Source organism: Calidris pugnax, unplaced genomic scaffold, assembly GCF_001431845.1.
Source record: "Calidris pugnax isolate Ruff unplaced genomic scaffold, ASM143184v1 scaffold124, whole genome shotgun sequence".
Classification (NCBI taxonomy): domain Eukaryota; kingdom Metazoa; phylum Chordata; class Aves; order Charadriiformes; family Scolopacidae; genus Calidris; species Calidris pugnax.
Genome location: NW_015090914.1, coordinates 796,357 through 813,461, shown reverse-complemented (window position 1 = coordinate 813,461; position 17,105 = coordinate 796,357). Strand labels below are relative to the sequence as shown.

General features: G+C 42.0%; 1 protein-coding gene across 5 annotated transcripts in view; it reads left to right on the top strand.

Annotated features, from left to right (window-relative positions):
• The window catches only part of PDE1C (phosphodiesterase 1C), a 378,336-nt gene that overhangs the window by 255,841 nt on the left and 105,390 nt on the right, over positions 1-17,105 (top strand). The window lies entirely within an intron of this gene.

Genomic DNA, 17,105 nt, shown 5'->3' with positions numbered 1-17,105 from the left:
CTTATGTTGCCAGTCCAGATCCACCTCAGCCACTTCAATCTCAGCAGCCCAATCCACCTGCTGGTTGTTCTGATGTTCCTCAGTGGCCCGGCTCTTGGGTACATGGGCATCTACATGACGTACTTTCACAACCAGGTTCTCTACCCGGGCAGCGATATCTTGCCACAGTTCAGCAGCCCAGATGGGTTTCCCTCTGCACTGCCAGTTCCTCTGCTTCCACTGCTGTAACCACCCCCACATTTGTCACCATCCCTGAATTGGTGCAGAGATAAAGTACTGGACATTTCTCTCGCTCGACAATGTCCAAAGTCAGCTGAATTGCTTTCACCTCCTCAAACTGTTTGGATTCACCCTGTCCTTGAGTGGCTTCTGCAACTTGTCTTGTAGGACTCCACACGGCAGCCTTCCACTTTCAATGCTTTCCCACGATCCGACAGGACCCACCAGTGAACAGGGCATATCTCTTCTCATTTTCTGGTTCATTATATGGTGGAGCCTCTTCTGCACGCATTACCTCCTCCTCTGGTGACATTCCAAAATCCTGGACTTCTGGCTAGTCCATAATCACCTCTAGAATTCCTGAGCAATGGGGGTTTCCCATTCCAGTTCACTGTGTGACCAGTGCAATCCACTTACTCCATGTAGCATCCGTTGCATGATGTGTGGCAGGGACCCTTTGTTTGAACATCCAACCCAGCACTGGCAGTTGCAGGGACCCTTTGTTTGAACATCCAACCCATCACCGGCAGTTGGGGTGCCAAGAGGAGCTGGGCTTCTGTACCAACCACTTCTGAAGCAGCTCAAACCCCTTCATTTGCTGCCAGTATCCCCTTTTCTGTTGGAGTATAGCGGGCTTCAGAGCCTCTGTATCCCCAACTCCAAAACCCCAGGGGTTGACCATGAGTCTCCCCTGGGGCTTTCTGTCAGAGGCTCCAGGTGGGGCCGTTCTCCCCAGCTGGGGTGCAGAGCACGTTGAATCTCCAAGGCAGCTATGCCAAAAGCCCACCGGTACCATTTTGGGTCCTCAAAATACCCTCTCCTGAGATAATCTATACCAAAGACGCACGGAGCATCTGGGCCAGTCCCAATGGGATGCTTTTGCCACTCATTCCCAGTTAGGCTCACTCCAGCTTCCAGTACAGTCAGCTCTTGGGACCCTCCTGTCACTCCAAAAATACAAATGGGTTCTGTCCCTCTGTGGCTTGATGGTATTAGGGTACACTGTGTGCCTGTGTCCACTAGAGCCTTATACTCCTTGGGGTCTGATGTGCCAGGCCATTGAATCCACACTGTCATAAACCCGGTTGTCCCTTTCCCCCACCTGGCTGGAGGCAGGGCCCCTCTAGTACTGGTCACAGTATCTGTTACTCGCTTCTTGCCGAAATGGTTTGGAGGTTCCTTCGGGATCAGAAGTAGGCTCAGGCCTTCTATACTGTCTGGGGAACTGCACATTGGAAAGTGGGGTGGCACTTTCCCTGGAGGGATCCCCTTTTGTGGTTGTTCTTCCTTCCAATTCCTGTACCTGTGCCCATAGGATTGAAGTAGGTTGTCATTCTCACTTCCTCATGTCCTCTCCGTGGTCATGCAGGTAGAACCACAGGGTGCCTCATGGTGTGTACCCCCTGTATTCTCTACCTTGAGTGGAGAAACGTCTGCTCCTAACAGCTGAGATACTGGCTCATACAGGTGGGGAGGACATATTCTCTTCAAGTTGCTGGACCTTCCAGGACAGTTTCTCCACAGCTGAGATGAGGGGAGAAGAGAGATTTTCTTCATATTGCTGAAGTCGGGCAGCCACCTCATCCACTGTTGGTCCTTCTTCACCTCTCCATTCCATCACTGCCAATGAACTGCCATATGATGATGGGGCGCTCCATACAAACTTCTGCCACATGGACCTTGTGCACTGGACCTCATCTGGATCTGTGGATGACTGTGTATTGTCCAGGTCATAATAAATCATCTCCCACACGGCTAATTCTCTCAGGTACTGGATACCTCTCTCCATGGTGGTCCACTTGCTCGGATGACATACAGCATCTTCACTGAAGGGGTACCTTTCCCTCACGCCTGACAGGAGTCACCTCCAGAGGATGAGGGCTGTGGAGAATAAGGAAGTTGGAGACGCGCTGCTGGGCGAGAGCTGGGCAGGTGTTCTTGCACTGATGGGAAGGAAGCCTTGGGAACAGTAAAACAATGTCATTATAAAACACATATATAATATGTGTGGGGGGTGTGAAATGTAGCAAGGCAGTAAAGCAGATAACAAGGCAGCAGAGTAGATAACAGTGTATTGAAGCAGATAGTAAGGATTGGTTAGCGTAGGTGTGTGAACATCTGTATATAGCCAATTGTATTGCTCACAACGGCGCGGGGACATTCACCCACAACCTATCTGTGTAGAGAGCACGGCGTGTGATCAAAAAATGAAAACTATATATGCTCTAAAAATGGAACATTAAAGGTCTTCGCCTCACCTCCCCCCTTGCGACCCCGCCTTTTGTTGCCGCAGAGGGCTTGTGTCTTCTTCCCAATTGCCTTGTCAATGCTCCCCTCTCTAGACAGAGATCCCAGCTGCCTGGCTTCCCTGCCCTCCCATTCCAAGCTACTGGCTCCGTTATCCCAGCACCGGAGCAGCCAGGTGACAATGTGCTCGCCTGGAAGTCGGCCGAAATCTTTTCACATGTCCCACAGCTCGCTCGGGGACAGGGATCGAGTGATTATCTCTGGTTCTGCCTCTTCCTCTTGTTCTCGTGATGACCCTGGATCATTGTCATCCTTCACTGAGCGAACTGATTTCTTGGTGTATCTCTTCTTCTGGATAGGGGCGACTGACACGGGCACAGGTTGGTTTTCTGGTTCTGTTGCAGTGACTGCCACTGGGGTTGGAGAGGTCGCAGCGTTGGTTGCAGGGGTTGGAGCAGCCACAGTGTCTGTCAGCCTGGTTTCCATTTCTTCCCCTTGAGGATGCTGCACAACACTGAGCAATGCTTGGTAGATACTGGCCAAGGCCCAGCACAATGCAGTGAGTTGTGCCTCTCTGGAATAGCCACAGCATTTTCCTTTCAAATATTCTATCACTTTATCAGGGTCCTGTAATTGTTTGGTGGTGAAATCCCAGACCATTGGAGGTGAAAAACTCTCTAGATACCTGCCCATGTTCTCCCACATGCCATGCCACCCATAACTCTCCAGCCTCAGGGCGGATCTCTGGGTGATAGTCTTAAATAGTTGCTTAATCCTAAACAAGAACTGAAACACATTCAGGAGACCTAGCAATAGGACCAAGCTGGTTTGCTTTTTTTTTTATCTTGAAGATGAATCTAGGCTTTCTAACCAAGTTGTCCATGCATTGAGGATTGAGCTCTTCTCAGGGAATTTAAAAATTTGTAGTAGATGCTAATACTTTGGAAAATCAAGTCACTTAAATCAAGGGTTTCAGAGCCTTTATTAGACACTTCCTGAAAATATTCTTGTCTTTATCGGCTCTTGCAAAGCCCTTCCAGAAAAGTATCTAAGTGCTTTCCAGCAGCTTCTTAAATGACATCACTAACATTTTTTTAATTTGCAGTAATAGTTACAGCAGAACTTTAATGGCCTCTATTCTATTTTATGTAATGTAAAAGCAACAGTACATCAACACCGTAGCAGTGGTTAAATTTGGGCCAGGAATAACGTGGGTTTTTTTCTATGGACTTTAAAGCAGCTATAAACCTGTGAAGTCTTCTTGTGAAGAAGTGCAATCAACCAAGTTGCTCATTGGGAGACTTCCATGACAGCTCAGTCTGACCTGGCAGGGTAGGAAAATGTATTATTTTTTCTGAATCTTCAATGCTGGAAATATGCTAGAGAAAGTAAAGGAAAGATTACTTCAAAGAAATATTGGTTTGGTCAGTTTACTATGGAAAATACCTTTTGAATTCTCTTCTATTTTGCTCATGTCTTTTCTATTCAAGGAAACAAGAAGTCTTTTTGTCTCAGTCACTGATAATGAAATATATCTTGAAATGGGGTTTTCTTCAACCTATACAACAAAGTCTTTTCGAACTCAAAATCATCAGCCTTTCTATATGTAATAGAAAAGAAAATTTATGTCACTTAGAAAAAGTCAAATGTTAGTTCAGAGAAGGTTAATTATTAGCTGTGGGTGTGTTGCTGTTTTAACTCGCAGGCATCGTCAGCAGGAGGAAACAGAGTGCAATTATAAATATCTCATGTCAAGGAGTGTCCGCTGAGTGATGGCTCAGTTTACTCCTGTCTCTAACCCCCACTTCTCTGTAGTGACAATTGACTATAACCTCGGGCTTCAGATGTTACAAAGGCATGAGAGGCATGGGAACAATTGCCTGTCATTGTCTTCTTTGTCTGTCCCAGTGTCTGTACTATACTCTTAGCCCTAAGGATTTCAGTAGAAACTGGCTGCCGGAGGGAACTTCCATAGCCTTTAGATTCATTTAAATAGAAATAGAGTGTTTGACACTTGGGAGTTTTTTTCTGCCAAGTGTTCATATTTCATGGCTAAAACTATTCAGAACTTTTGTTTTGACTTTTCATGGGGAATTTATCCCAGTTTTGACCAACTCTACTGTTTGCCTTCTCAAATCATAAAAAAAAGGGTGTTAAAATGGCTGAAAGAAAGGGATCTGCTGATGGGATGAAAGAACAAGCGTAGTGTTCGTAACAATGCTGGGAAAATGCAGTGATAAATGTCAGGGCAGTACAGGTACGATGATGAATGTTACACCCAATAAAGACTGGTTTCCTGAGGCTCTTTTTAGCCTGTTATTAGACAGTTAATGGCATCCAAAAACATGCAGGCTTTTTTATGTCTTTGGAGCGTTCACAGGGTCACCCCTACTTGGAATCCCTGAGGTGTAATAAACGTCGTGCTAGTACTGACACCTCTCTGTCTCTTTCTCTACACAGCTACTACTCAAAACTTCAGTATAATAAGATTCCAACCTGGTTGAAATGGTCTAATTGTTTGAAAAGTTACTAGGGGATCTTCACATATCACCTGTGTATGAGTGGCTCTGCTTTAAAGGAAAAGGGTAGTATCTTTAATAGACCACGTGGAGAAAAGGCAGAACATTTGAGAACTGAGTCTTTTTTAAGGTAAATAGCATACCATCTTTTTTTCCCTTCAGCTCTTTTAGGTGATCCAATAAAATATGCCTCCTCTCGCTATGAGCTTTGTGTTTTGCAGCCTTAAAGCCTCATGGGTGCAGCGGCAGTGATTACACTCAGAGTGGTGCAGAAAAATGAATAAATAACACAAAACTATTTTAGTACAAAAAGAAGTAAAACTGTTGACTGGTGAGTGTCCTTCCCTCTGCTTGCAGAGGCCTTCCTGGCATCTAATCTCTCTGCTAACTGGTTTGTGAGGTGTCCCCTGTGAGGCTAAGAAGAAATACACCCCACCAATAGGTACATTTCTTTGCTCTGTCTCTCCAAGATGTCATTATCCTTGCTTAGCTTCTTCCTTGATCTTTCTTGTGCTGATTCTTTCTACACAAAATCTGTATCATTTTTGATGATTAAAGCTCACAGCTATCTATAATGACAGTTTCTGTCAATGCTGCCCTTCACATTCCTTGACTGTGCATTATTAAGTTAGGAACATGTTTTAAATTAGACACACTCTCTGCTCACACGTAGCTGATTATCTTTGTCTACTGCATTCATCCTCCTTGATGGCTCTAGCAGTAACTTAATGCTTTTGTCCATACTGACTTCTACAGACCTCCTAAGATTTATTTTATAATAAGCTTTTCAATGTGTATCATGCCCTCAAGTATGAACAATGTTTGGTCTGAGTTCCTATTCTTCTGAGAGGAAAGTCAGAGCGTCAAATTTCAGAAGAAATTGGCATCACCAAGTGGAAAATGTCAACCTTGAGAGGGGACCAGAGAGTCCTGCTACCTGTCCTTCACAGAAGTGCCCTGCCTTTTGCTTATGTTAGGTGTCATTGGCAGAGTTGTTTCTGCTCACTGATGTTAATGCCTTTACGTCCATGCGTATGTTCTTGGATATATGACGGCCTGAGAGTGAAGGAAACTTGTGATTGTGATGCTGGAATAGAAAGCCAGATGGATCCAAGGGATGTTCTTTCTGAACACTGACCATTTAGAGACCGTGCTCTCAACCATACCTGGACTCTCTTTAGCATTGTGTTTCCATGGCAGTTCAGAAAAATACAGTTGTCTCATATGTCTTTTTGCTTAAACGGGTAATCTAGAGCATAGGCAGCCTAGGCAGAGAAGTGGGCTATTTGTTAGTATGTGCAGAGTGCATTCTCATTCTTTTCCTTCTCTGGAGTCATTGGAAAGCCTAATTTGTCTAGCTACATCTAGCTACTCAGCCTTAAGTGGTTAGGATAGATTCACTCCTTGGGAACACATGCCCTTTAGTGTGCTGTTGTGGTTGCAGGCTTAATTAGTAAGGCTCAAAAGTTTTGCCTACATAAAGGATAATGGAGAATGTTATTGACAGAATCAGCCATTGCTTAATGTCCTTGACAAATGTGATAGTTTTGTTTCTAAAGTATTTATTTTGCCTAAGGGGTTTCTACTTCTATCCTCTTGTATTATCATGGACAATTTGAAAGAAAAGGCAGGAATGGCAAACAGGAATCAATCTGGCCCCAGCTATGTCTCAGTTGGAACTTGACCCTTTTTGGCTTGTTTTACAAAATTAATTCCAACTTCTACCCAAGTCAGTACTAGTAGCAGAAGTTGGAGAGTAGGGGGTCAGGCTTGTTACAGCTTTCATGGTAGACTAACGGGATGGGCTCTAATACACTATCTATGTTCTTCCGAAGTCGGAGAAAAGTTCTTTGCCTTCCCTGGTGGCAGAATTAGGCCAGCTCTGAGTGTGGCAAAAAGGTTTGACCTTTATGGGAAAGCCAGAACAAGGACTCAAACTGTCACCCGGGTGATGTCACCCAGGTTTGCCTGGCACTCCGAGCAGCATGCTTTGGCATCTTTTGCCACTTCCAAAATTTTGCTTTCTCCTTCCAGAAAAAAAAATAAAAATCATAGTTTTTATTATACAAACTGACATTTAGCTGAAGTCTCAAGTTTTTTAATGAACCATAACACTTTCTAGCGTAACTGCATGATTGATTATTTTTTCATGTAATTGTTCCTATATCAGACTCATTATAAAATGTTAATAGCATGATTGAAGAAAGTTCAGTGAACAAGGTAGAGTTGGGAATTTTTCTGAAGGCACACGAAAGGGTTTTTTTTTTCAGTTCGCTGACACAGTGAAATATGATGAAGCTATCAAAAGAAATAATGCAGATTCCTTTGGTATTTGCACACAACAGATTGTAACACAGATCGGGAGGCCCCTGTGTCCTTCCAGGCGTGCATTAGGTGTAGATAGAGTAGTACATGCTCCAGAATCATGTCACTTATCCAGGGTAAATCGTCAAATGTCTTGCTTCATGCTATCAGATCAGTGCTTTACCTGGTAAGAAGCCCATTTTTATGTATGTTTTTAAGGAAACGGACATGAATCTTACTGAAGTTACAACTTGTGCGTTGTCATTTGCAGAATAGGAGTTTGAAATCAAAATACTGGAACATGTTACCAAATTCATGACAAGAAGTTCAATTACCAATCTATAATGTGCTCTGATACTGCTGTACTGCAGTATAAGAATGCTGATTTTACTCTTTTTTAGTATATTTATTATTTTAAAGCAATAAATATGATTTTTTTTTCAAGTCTAAGAGAAGGAAGTTGACTATTTCATAACAGCCTGAACTGATCCTACGAGTGTTTATGCTTATGCCTGGCTTTATTCATAAACAATATTGTGCAGCTGTGTTAAGCAGAAGGTTTCAAGATCAGACCCTAATTTAAGAAGACAATGATCTTGCTAATTAACAGGGGAAAGATGAGATACAGCACTACGTTTAGCTGAACCACATATGGGCACTATATTAAGAGTAACCTGTGGTTTTACATTCAAGGTACCGTTTACTTGTTTTTTCTCATCACATTAAATTTAAGCCCTGATCCTGGGACACACTGAAAGAGCCTATGCATAGTGAGGTCAGTGGGAACTAATGAAGCAAAAAAACTTGTAAATCAATCCTCTAGTCATTTTTTTAATTATTATTTCCCTCTTAGTTTAAGAATAGTTCAAATCCGCTTCTTTTTTATTATTTATCGAAGAATATTTTTAAAGGACTTCTGTGTCTTAACCATTTAGTGTTTCCACTGATTACATTTGCTTTATTGAATTGCTCACTAGTTCTCCTATGCTCCCAATCTGTTTACAGAAGCTCTCAGTATCCCACCCTCTGCCCATGTAACCTCACTGTCACATAGTTATGGTTCCTTCGTTTCCTCTTTTACAACCTTAAAGAGGACAGGATGCTGTGGTAATGAGTAGAAATATTTCAGGAGAACATATAAGTCTCTTGTTATCTCAGAGATTACAGTGAAGAGCAGCATGAACTATTGGATAGGTAAATAATTACTAACTTGGAGACTAAAGGAGTTGAATGAAATGTGGATAAAATGAAATTTCCCTGGGGGTGTTTATTCCTGGAACTGAATCTGAGACAGAGAAAGTTTACAATGCTGCAGATTTCAGGTAAAATTGCTTATTGTGTAAGGTGACCACCACAGGTCTCTGCTATCTGAAAGATCTATCGGGCAAGTTTACATAATGTTAATCATTTTAGCTTAATGAAGTGCATCACAACAAAGCTTTGTTGGTTTTGTTAGTGGCTATTAGACTGTATTACTTGTCCCTGAAAATTAACCAGAAAGATTCTTGTTCCTCCCCATTCTTGTGTGGAGTCACTGGGAAAAAGCTGATCCTTTCATTGCCTATTTGAGACGGCAAAAGTTTGCCACATCTGCTCTCAAATCCCTCCCACATTTCAGAAACTTAGGAAAGAACAAATAGGATCTATCGTTTTCTTTTAGATTTTCCACAGAGTTTAAAGTCAACATGAGAGCAAAAAGGTCTCATATTTAAATGCAATTTAAATCAGAGTTATTGCACACAACTTTTTTTTAGTAGGCTTGTTTATGGAGCCAGAACATTACAGTGCATTCTGTGAAGCTGTCTGTTATCATTTGCTTTGAAACACAATGCTTACAGACTCGTAAGTCTGATTCATTTACTCTTATATTGACATTAATTTGTTTTAAGGAGAAGAAAGCCATCTGCAGTCATCATTTTGGTCAAAGGTTGCAGAAGTATCCTGAACTGCTTAAGAAAAAAAAAGAATGCATGTCTTCAGAAGGACTATCATTTATGTCTGGAGGAAGAGAATTACCTGTATTGTAACATGAGGAATGTATATGTTGTTTTTAATGCACTGACCTTTAGCAGGAGTGACTGAACTCTCGTAGTTTACAGAAGACATAAAAAACCTAACATAAAAATTTGAATGAAAGATCTGCAGATTTGGTTGAAATTGGTGGAACATCTGTGCTGAGGTAAAATGCAGCAGCTCAAAGTCACTGGAGTGAATCCCAATTTGATTGTCAGCTGTGCTTGGGGAACAAGCAGAGAAAGGAGCACACACAGTAGCTGCTGTGGCAAAATGAGGGACACCGTAAGGGTGGGTCACCACATTTCTCCTCGTGCAGGAACCAGGAGATTAGGTCTGTAGAGAGCTTGTCTGGTGACATCACAGAATCATCTAGGCTGGAAGAGACCCTTGGGATCATCGAGTCCAACCATCAGCCCTACTCTAAAGTTCTCCCCTACACCATATTCCCCAACACCACATCTAAAAGACTCTTAAACACATTCAGGGATGGGGACTCAACCACCTCCCTGGGCGGCCTATTCCAATGCCCGACCACTCTCTCTGTGAAGAATTGTTTCCTAATGTCCTGTCTAAACCTACCCTGGCGCAACTTGAAGCCATTACCCCTTGTCCTATCATCTGTAACTTGGGAGAAGAGACCGACCTCCGCCTCTCTACACCCTCCTTTCAGGTAGTTGTAGAGAGCAATAAGGTCTCCCCTCAGTCTCCTCTTCCCCTGACTGAACACCCCCAGCTCCCTCAGCCTCTCCTCATAAGACTTACTCTCCAGACCCCTCACCAGCTCCGTTGCCCTTCTCTGGACCCGCTCCAGCACCTCGATGTCTTTTTTGTGGTGAGGGGCCCAAAACTGGACCCAGTACTCGAGTACTCAGGCTGCTATCCCTCCTATGAATTGCTAGGAAAACACAAAACACACATCTTGCAGTTTTCTTCATCAAGGCGATGGTTCACATTGCTGATGTGGATGAACGTGGCAGGGTTTGACGGATGCGGTGCCGTACCTGCCTGTGGGCTCTTGATCTCTGGGACACACTGATTCTCATGCGCGAGCATCCCGGCATCCCTGAAATACAGTTATCCCCACTGCACGATTTCCGAGCACTGAACACCTGGGTATTGGTCTTTGCCTCTTGTTGGGGCTCCAGCCAAGTCAAGGCTCTTCAGCTGGCAACCAGATTTGTCTCCCATGAGTGTAATCAAATGGCAAAAAATGGTAATTAGAAGCTGTGTGTGAGAGTGCAGTTAATTCTTGCAACTTGGGCTGTTTTATTCACCTGTATGACACTTTGGAGGTTGTTTTGAAAGACACATGACAGCAGTTTAAAGATTTAGAGCTATATCTTTCATTTCTTGTTATTTGTGTGTATCCAATATAATTTTAAATGAGGGTGTGCAGAGGGAAAGCAGGTGGGTTATATCATCTGGGGCTGTTCTGCAGAAAGTAAAGGTAAATTTTTAAGAAGATACTGCGAACTGCTCTCTTGTTTAGTCAGAAAGAGTTACAGTGCTGATATGCCTTCAGAAATTTATATACAGAGAACACTAATACTTTCAACTGTCTAAATATAGCCTTCGGTCTTCATTTTTATTCTGTTAAAACCAGTATTACCTGAACAATAGCTTCTAATTAAACTAACTGTTCTTCAGTCCCAGTAATGTTCCACCCTCAGGGAATGTGTTTTAGTGTGCTTGCCTGTCTATTGACTTTCTTACCACTTCATTGTATTTTGAAAAATAAGGAAACTCAGTGCTCAATGTAATTAAAAAAAATAATTAAATGCTATCTGTCAGAAAGAGATACATCATTTTTATTCAAACCTATATAGATAATATTCACCCTGTTCTTTCAGATTAGCTGCCAACAAATGTAGCATTTCTGTTAAAAAATATACGTTTCCTTACAGTAATTTCATGAAATAGTACATTTTAAAGTATGAAATGGGGCAGGAGGCTTTCTTTTTCAGTCCTCTTGTGTCTTCGAGCCATATAAAAGTGGTTTATCAGGCTGCAGAGATGTTTAATGTCAAGATTATTTACATTGCTGAATATTATAACTGGAGCACCTAAAAGTCCTTAAAGCATGAAAATGCTTGGTCAACTAATGTCAGTGTTTTAAAGTGTGTTGTTCATTATTTTATGCAGTTCTAGCTCAACAGTGTGGAGCACGAGTTCTTATGTTTCAAGGATATAAAAGAATAATAAAAAGCAGCTTTATAAATGGATTAATGTATGGAAATTTAAAATATAAAATTAAAAAGAAGGAACAATATCCCACACCGGAAGAATGAATACAATGGCTCTGCATTTATAAATGCATAAACATTGCTTTGAAGACTCTTTTTTCTCTTTTAAGCTTTTCTTCTCCAGAGTTACCAGCCACCAAGTACAGGAAGAGTAAGATTTATTGTTCATGGAAAAAAGAACTAAAGCACTAAATCATCATGATCCTATACGGTTAAAAATGTGACATTTTTTTCACTCATTGAAAAGAAGAGATGGTCATTTTATTAGTGCCTCTGTTAAATACCAACCCTAAAAGGGCTTGAGCTATTAGACTACGACAGTGTGGTATTTTTAGATGTGGACAAGTTATTTTTAGGAATTTTAATAGCTCCTTCTGCTCTGCAAAATTAATCTCAAGGCACTTCTACAGAACATCTATTAGAAATTATCCCCATGAATCATTTTAAAGCTCCTATAGCTGAAGCAGCATTTGTTTTTTCTCATGACGTAGCCAGCAAATTTCATCACACCAGTAAGTCGGGCACCACAGTGCCTGGTTGCCAGGAGCCTGGCTCCTAGCTGGAAAACAGTTCATGGGATGGCGTTACTCTTGAGGCTTTTTTAGCGGGTAAGTTCCTAAAACATCCAAAGGACTCAGCACTCTACTTTTTTTTAAAAAAAACACACCGCTTTCTCTTTACATCATGGCCTAGTAGTTAGAGCACTGGCATAATCAATGCCAAAATTTTGGCTGCCAGACCCTCCGCCTCAAAAGGGGGATTACGTCAAGTTGCCAGGAGAGCGCTTTGACCTCCACTTCCCAGGCTAACTGAGGTGGCAGGGTTGGGAGGTCTCCAACCCAAAGAAAGCAAGAAGAAATCCTAGTGGTTAGTGCTGAAAGGAGGATTTCTGGATGCCAAGTCCCAGCTTCACACTTGGTTTATACATTTTACCTACCTCTTCAGGAAAACAGTAATCTTTTGCAACAAGGATGGACAAAGCTGTACTTTTGCAGCTCTGTCAACCAACAGGCAGTTCTGGACTTCATTTTTTAACCTCTAATCTAAAGTTGCCAGTCAAAATATCCCGTCTAGTTCCAGGGATACTTAAAAACAGAAATGTGAGGATGTAAATGTGTACTGGCTCTTCTGGGGAATGAAGTCATCCACCACAGATAAAGTATCATATTTCATTGGTTTAGAAGTGGGATGGAAAGTGAGTAGAGAAATCTGGACTGTGGTGTCCCTTGCCTGGCAGGGAACTGATCTTAAACCTGTCATCACTGTCTACGTTCTCAGGGAGCATTAGGCTTCCAGGTTTGGAAACATGGGGTCAAAGGGATGTTGAGTTAATAAAAACTTGAATTCAGAACGTGAATTCTCTTGGGGCGCTTGATCCTGCAAAGTACTGCAGCTTCCCTTAAATTAATGTGTACTAACGGTCGTCTTGAATTGGGAGATCAACACCAGAACCTGTCTTTTGTCCAACTTCTATCCCTCTTGAAAAGCTAATATTATAAGTTATCATTACAGGAAAGGAGAGGGAAAGAGACAACACCAAGGCATTTTAGCTATAATTGATTCTCATGTGAAACTATGCCCATGAGCAGAGCAAGCTCTAGCCAAAGTGTGTGCCTGTTCTGTTGACAGACTCAGCATATGCAGAGCCCGTCTGATTCAGATAGGTCTTGAGCAAGGAAGATTGATGTGAATTTATACAGCTGAATTTCATAGTAGCATTCATCACAGCACTGTAAAGAAGGATGGGAAAAAAATCTTGGAAAAGATGATTACTCACAAAGACTCAGATTCTTCTCAGCTCGTTGTTTACATTTGGACTCTGGAAGCAGAGAAAAATGATGCCGTGTCTTTCTATGACTCTGAAATGATTTTTACGCCATGAAAATAATAGTTGAAATCTACCTCTGAAAAGTCAGATTCTGGAAAATGGTTGAAAGCTGTGGGGTGCCTCTTTGTGCTTTTTTCCTTCACAAATTACATTTTGCAATCTAAAGATGGGAAGTGATTGCCCTGAAGTGGTCAAGGAGTTGGACTAGATGATTGTTGTTGGTCCCTACCAACTGAACTATTCTATTCTATTCTATTCTATTCTATTCTATTCTATTCTATTCTATTCTATTCTATTCTATTCTATTCTATGCTATTCTATTCTAAAAAGAACATGAACAGGCTGGATGGGGCTTGGAGCAACCTGGTCTGGTGGGAGGTGTCCCTGCCCAGGGCAGAGTCGTTGGAACTCGATGATCTTTAAGGTCCCTTCCAACTCTAACTTCCAAATCTAATTTTATGATTCTATGATGGAAGCCCATGTAAACAGCAGAAATGAGGTAGTCTAATTCACGTTGAGTAGTAAAATGGGATATACTTACCCTTACTATTAATATTCATTAAGGAATTAATATTGCCTGCAGCCTTAATAGAACTGATGATCTTAAAGGTCTTTGCCAACCTAAATGGTTCTGTGATTCTCTGTATCCGTTGTACTAGTCTCTCTCCAAACAGGAAACACATTCAGTTGAGTGACTCCCTCCATCACACACAGACGCTATAGATGTGGCCGTCTGCTTTTAGGACATTTGGACACCATATTCAATGATTTCCAGACCTCAATGGGTCAAACATCTATTTAATCTCTGTTTTGTTCTTAATTAGAAGGGTTTAATTAAATTGTATTGTGCAAATTTGGGGAAGCCAACTTCATTTAAATCTCACCTTTTGTGAGATTGCTTGATTGAGGCAATCTAAACTTTGAGAGTATGTTTGTCTTTAAAACCCCTTCAATAATTTCTAGTGCTTGCTTGTGGTTGTTTACTTAGTTGTGCCCAGTGTTGTGTAAACACTATGTAGAAATTCAGTTTAAGCTCTTTGATCCAGATAAATAGTTATAGAGGATTTCGGAAATAACCTTACCTCGCATATCTAACATTCAGAAATGGCTGTTTTTGTAAATATTTATGTATATGCTTTTACCTTTAATAAACCATAGTGCTGTTGCATCACCAAAAATACCTCAGATTGGTTGATTATTGATACACCTTTTCAAACCTTTAGAGCAGTTGTACTAATTTAAGCCTTATAGGCTCTGTGTAAGCAGACTGACTCTTCAACCTTTACTCTCCTCTAGTCAAGAAAATAGCAAGTGTATAAAGGCAAAAATGGGAGATGTGTTGCAGGAGACGTATTTTCAGAACTTTTTTCTATCCACAGAGCTGTATTGGTCGATGAAAATTTTCTGTGAAAGACATGTACTCCACTCTACTACTTCATACCTCCTCTATTTACGGGTGAATAAGATTGTGTGGTGCAATGTGAAGGAGGACTCCTGAAAGATCAAGCCTGTTGTCAGAATGAGCTGGGGGACACCTGCAAGCAGGAGAAGTGACAAGCTCTCCAAACATGCTGCCCACAGAGCAGTGATCTCAGCAGCACTGAGTTGGAGGACGCACCTTATGCAGCCCTCTAATGATCGTTTCTAGCCTCCAGAAGTCAGGGTGTTCCTGGTTTTTTGAAAAAGCTGTATGTAACCTCACTAAGGGTAGGATTGCCATCTGTCTTTCAGATCAGTGGAAAAGTGGAAGTATGTAGTGAGCCTCAGAGTCTGGAGAACACCTGGGTGCCGCTTTCATTAGAAGTGCTACAATGCTAATGAGCATGCTGTAACAGCCAGTGAGGGCATTTTAACATGGGAAAATAGGTATATCCCAGCAGTAGCCAGCTAAATTGAGGTAATACATTTCACAGTGCACAAGATGAGGAAAAAGGTGCAGGTCAGATGATTTGTAGCTGACTCTGGCTATTTTCCTTAGATATATTCACGGTGCATAGCAGTAAGATTAAGATTAAGTTAAATCAACAATGCAGCTAGGCTACTGAATTTTCACTAGAAAGTATGTATTGTGAAATGTTACTAAATTAGTTGTGCTTACATCTGATGCGTCCGATAACTAGAAGACTGCTGTCTCTCCCATTTTTGGCTTCTTTAAATGCCCCTTCCAACTATTTGGCTTTCCAGCCCCGCTTCCACCCCCTAAATACTATCGATAACTTTGCACCTTCGAAACAATTGGGTTGGTTGTACATATGATACCTACTTGACAACTGCAGGGAATTCTTTCTTGGCCTGGATAAAAACCTTTCAGGTTTGAAACTGAACATTTTCCTTTTAGATTGATTGTAACACGTAGAATCTTTCCTTTTCAGACAGTTTAATCAAGGAAAAATAAAACCAGCATGTTGGTAGATGGAAATGCTGCCTACCCTGTTCTTGCTGGGGTATCAGCCTACACTATGTCTTTTTAAGGCAGCTAAATAACATCCAGGCACTTTTCAGCATATAGAAATAGATCTAAAAACATGAACAATGGATGAATACTATGATCTAGAAATTTCCAAACTGTGCAAACTTCCCTATGTCTAGACTTCAGTGTATAGTGACGTTTCCACTTCTCATGCACAATCGGTGATTATTGAAGAAAGAGGATGTGAGATTACTACACTTCTTTTTTAAAGACGATGGGAAAATATATCAACTCTTTTTATAGCCATAATAATTGTAAAATCAATCACATTATGTATTAATGTTATCTCCGCAGCTTTTATATTCATAAGACAGAGGAACACTACAAAGTTAATAAAACAAACATTCATCAATGCAAGCTTTCATTCTCATGACAGTTTATTTCCTGGAAATGAGAAAGGGAAACAAAACAACCCACAAGCCAAGAAACGCTGGAGAAAAGATCACCCACGTGGTCATAGACTCAAAGAATCACAGAATGGTTAGCGTTGGAGGGGATCTTAAAGGTCACTAGGTTCCAACTCCCCTGCCCTGGGCAGGGACACCTCCCACCAGACCAGGTTGCTCCAAGCCCCATCCAGCCTGGCCTTGAACCCCTCCAGGGATGGGGCAGCCACAGCTTCTCTGGGCAACCTCTTCCAGTGTCTACCACCCTCACAGCAAAGAATTTCTTCATCATATCTGATCTAAATCTCCCCTCTTTCAGTTTAAAACTGTTACCCCTCATCCTATCACTACGCTCCCCGATAAATAGTCTCTCCCCATCTCTCCTATAGGCCCATTTTAGGTACTGGAAAGCTGTTATAAGGCCTCCCTGGAGCCTTCTCTTCTCCAGGCTGAACAACCCCAGCTCTCTCAGCCTGTCCTCACAGCAGAGGTGCTCCAGCCCTCTGAGCATTTTCATGGCCCTCTGCTGGACCTTTCCAACAGGTCCACGTCCTTCCTGTGCTGAGGACTCCAGAGCTGGATGCAATTCTCCAGGTGGGGTCTCGCCAGAGCAGAGCAGAGGGACAGAATCACCTCCCTGGGCCTGCTGGCCACACTGCTTTTGATGCAGTCCAGGATGGGGTTGGCTTTCTGGGCTGCCAGTGCACATTGCCGATTCGGCCCTATCCAGAAGCTTCTTATTCCACAGCCCTATCAGAAGCTTCTTGTCTTAATACCCTTTTTTTTCCTTCCTCACGGCCAGTACTTTCCTATTCAACCTGGTATTTTCTGAGTTCTGTGCATTGCTCTGTCCTGCTGTTCCTGTGTCTGGAT